At 26.5% G+C, this 4,202-nt stretch overlaps 1 long non-coding RNA gene across 3 annotated transcripts in view; it reads right to left on the reverse strand.

Moving 5' to 3' along the window:
• Positions 1–1,733: 1,733 nt before the first annotated feature.
• Positions 1,734–4,202, reverse strand: part of LOC117168522 — a 15,752-nt gene continuing 13,283 nt past the window's right edge. For 2 of the 3 annotated variants that reach the window (XR_004466497.1, XR_004466498.1), the window contains 2 exons: positions 3,637–4,050; positions 1,734–2,053 (listed from right to left, as the gene is read on the reverse strand). This is a non-coding gene — a long non-coding RNA (uncharacterized LOC117168522). The remainder of the gene's footprint in view (positions 2,054–3,636; positions 4,051–4,202) is intronic. The other variant, XR_004466499.1, reaches the window with a different exon arrangement.

Raw genomic sequence — 4,202 nt, forward strand, 5'->3', positions numbered from 1 at the left:
AAATCAACTTCTGGACAAAAAATATTTTTTTAGATCAAGAAATATTTTCTTAGTTCAAAAAAATATTACATTATATCATCCGTATACATAACGATCTTTTTTTATTCAAGATTAATTCTTGTCCCATGTGTGCGATTTTTAATGCAACTATAAAATGCTCTATTTTAAAATTTTTTTTCAAATCCAATTGCAAAAATTGGATGATTTTTTGACAAATGCACTACTTCTCGAAACTTTACTGATGAGATGCAAGTGAAGCATTTTATTTGGCTCTCTATTGTCCTCCGTTTCTAATTGGTCGATAAATTGATTAAAGCTGATGCATAAACTCAACCGATTATTACCTTTTCACATAGTTTATCGTGATTTTTGTAATGGTTGGTTATTATGCCTGCTTAATCCTCTCCTGTTATTATGTTCGACAATAATCACCACTGATTACAATTGGTCATGTTCTAGGGGCTGAACTGCTTTTCCATTAATATGGAAATTATTAATGATCAATATTTGTTTCCGAAATTAATAACTTATATCAAATTAAATGTCACAATATTTTATTCAAAAATTTTGGATGATATAGTATGAAATAATGAAATATGTCTTATATGTAGAGTAATACTTACTTATGAAAAACACTGATGCTGTTATATTTTATTTCTATTGTACATACTTATTTCGTCACTTTATAATGCAAATTTTTTTGTATTTAATATAAAACTAGAATTATATAGTATTATAATTTTGTGTGTTTTAAAAGAATTTTCAAATTTTATGCATTAACTTTCGATTTTGAAAACTGCTTTTTCTTGTCTATATGATATTATATACAGATACTTTTTCCAAATCACATTATTTGGAAAAACTGTTTGCTTGCAATATTATATTTATTTTCTGTTTGTTTGGAAGATCTTTAATAATTTTCTTCATTATGAGTATTAAAATAAGACTTAGAAAAAACTCTCTTGAGTGGTACTAAAATGGGGAACTGGTGGTAACCCAGATTTATTTGTTTAATTTTGAAGTTTTTACATTGATAATATATAATAAATATATAATAATTAATAACTACATTAAAAATTGATCAAATAATAAAAAAAAATTAATTCAATTACGTGCATACTTTATTAATATGCCGTAAGTACGCGAAAAGTCGATCAGTTTCTTCAGAAACTCTTCTTTCGAAGTCTCATTTATAATTTTTTGTCTCACGTCAATTATCGTGAATAGATGGAAATTCAGATTCATGTTGGTCCTTCTTAATGTTTTTTTTTTTCATTGCAAATACAAATTGTGACCAAATCAAAGCATATGCTAAAATTGTCTATAATAAACTAGAAATTATAGGAAAATGCTAAATAAATAACATTAACAACATCAAAGCATATTAGAATTAAAGAAAATCAATCGTAGTGCAGATTATTAAATTTTATTACTCAGAAAAAATGAATCTCATTCGAACAAAGTTTTTAGTTGGTTCTTCTTATTAATTTTGTTCAATTTTTTATTGATTTCAACAAATATTTTGTCGATTTAACCAAACGTCAATAATTATACTTAGAATGACTATCATATATACTATGGCTGAATCAACAAAAATGTGGTTTGGAATTTTTATGGACGCTCCTTTATTCAAAATTTTACATTTCTACATCAGTAGTACAGATAAGTATGTGTTTACAGAATAGAACTTAATAAAAATAGTTTTAAATGATCTGATATTACTAAATTATTACCACAAGTTTTTACCAAAGATTTTTTAGCTTTATTTGATTTTTGAAAACTATACTTTAATTCTAATTCTACAATCATTGAATATATTTTTACAATATGTATGAATTATTAATTTGAAATTTTGTTGCAAGCTATTTTCAATATCTTGTGTTAAGTCCATCCTTAAATTTTATCCGCATTATTACATTGCTGAACAGCGTTTACGAAGTCGCATTCATCCTCTATGCGCTTGGCTCACTTTACCCAATTTATTATTTGTTTGCTGTTTTATTTCATTGCTATCCTTCTTCAATTAAGCTTCTTGACTTCTACCTGATTGTAGCTGAAATAATAAATAATAATGTACTCTGAATTTTTCTATAAAATTAGAAAAACTATCTTAGAGTTTTAATTTTGAAGCGCACATTTTAATTTAAATAATTTTAAAACGCCTTTTGAGGACTTAAACAATTAAAGATTAGAAGCGTCTAAAATCAAATTTTTTTTATAAAAAACGTTTTTAGTTGTTAAATTGTGAATATTAATAAATTAATTATTTTTAAAATTAAATAATTCTTTAGGGTTTAAAAAGTGAATAATAATTACTTGTATACAAGACGATTTCGATGCAAATAGTCCGCAGCCGAATTTCAAACCAAATATTGATTTCACCAGATATCGAACAGAAAATTTATAAGCTTTTTAAGAATTTTGAAACACTTTATAAGAATAAAAAACATTTCCTCGACAAATTGAAAATTATTTTTTATTTAACAAAATTAATTTTAACCCAATATTTAAAAAGACTTACAAACTTACAAAACATGAATGTTAAAGATATTAAGGAAATTTATTCAATTTGGCAGGATTTCATAAAACTTTGTGGGAAAAATGTTAACATAAATTCGTATCATTTTTAAAGGTGTTTCGAAGTTCTGAAAAAGTTTTTTAAATAATTCAAAATTTGAAAAAATGGGAAACCACATGTAAATATTTTGAGGTTTGGAAATAAAATTTTAAAGCATTTTAAGGATTTTAAAACTGTTTAAAGTAAAAGTAACTCTTAATTTAAGAAGTCTTCGCTTGATAAAAAAATTTAATCCTTCCATTTTTAAACCTTAAAATTGCTCGAAATTATATAATTTTGAACATTTTTTAACTGAATTGATTGATTTTAGAATTTAGAGCATTAAAAATGATAACTTGGGCTTATATTTTTGAAACTGAATCTAAATCCTTGAAATCTATCATTTATAAGAGTGTAAAATTTTTCATTTGGCAGGCTAACTGCATTTACTTTAAATTTTTCAGTTGAAAAGTGTTAGTACCTTCAATTTTATACTTGTAAATTATTGAGCATTTTAATACAACATTTTTTAATTAAAAATCTTTCAATCTTCAGTTTTAAAAGTTTAGAATTCAAGATATCGACTTTGAGTGCTTCAATTTACAATTAAGTTTTTTTTACTTCAAATGGAACAATTTTTGGCTTTAGAGTTATATTTTTTTTAATTTCATTGACTGCGAGAAATGTTTGCGAACGTGGAAATGACCGGGAATTTTTTTCTTTTATTAAAACGGCCACCTTAGATGAGCGACCTCTAAAAATTTTCCGATTTATTTCTCCTTCCACGAGGTTCATTTTTAACCCCAAAGGAACAAAAAATCAAATATGCAAGCTAAGGTTAGGACTTTCTTTTTTAAACCGTCCTCCTATATGAAACTATTTTTATATTTGTTATGTATATTTACTTACAGAACCGCTTTTCTTTGAAAGGCAAGCATTCTGACAGCAAAATTTAGTCTTATCTTTTTGGCCTTTCTCAATATTATATTCATTAGTAGTGCAGTAATAGGAAAACATGATGAAATCATAAATTTTTTTAATATAAAGAACGAAAGAAAAACTAATAACTTTTTATTTACCACTGCAAAGAGAAAAAAATACGGCCGATGACAATAAAACTTTCATGGTTAGCTAAATTCGTTTCTGAGACACTTCGTAAATTATTGTATCAATAGCGCAACATTTTTTCGACTGTTAAGCCAACAGAGAACTGGCAAGATTTTTATCATTTAATAAGATGCCAAGATATCGTACGGACAAATTTTTATTTTAGGGTGTCTTCGTGGCTCAGATGTTATAGTGATTGTCCTGTGTTCTAACACTGCAGACTTGGTAGTTACGCTGGCGCGGGTTCGATTCCCACAGCAGGAGGCAGGGCTGCACGTGTTTTCTGAAAGCTTCGCTTCTGTTCTTGGTATACTACCCCACAGATACCCTACAGTTTACAATTAACCCTACAGGACAGTCGCTAATGGCCCTGGCAGTTGATGCGACTATAAACATTCAAATAATATAAAAAATTATATTAAAAAACTTGTTCCTTGATGACAGGAAATACTTATCTTTGCTGTATGATTTATAATCATGTGTATGTACATTTGGAGATGAAAATCAGACAACAACAATTTGATATAATCAAATATAT

The sequence above is a fragment of the Belonocnema kinseyi genome, chromosome 2 (assembly GCF_010883055.1).
Source record: "Belonocnema kinseyi isolate 2016_QV_RU_SX_M_011 chromosome 2, B_treatae_v1, whole genome shotgun sequence".
Classification (NCBI taxonomy): Eukaryota; Metazoa; Arthropoda; class Insecta; order Hymenoptera; family Cynipidae; genus Belonocnema; species Belonocnema kinseyi.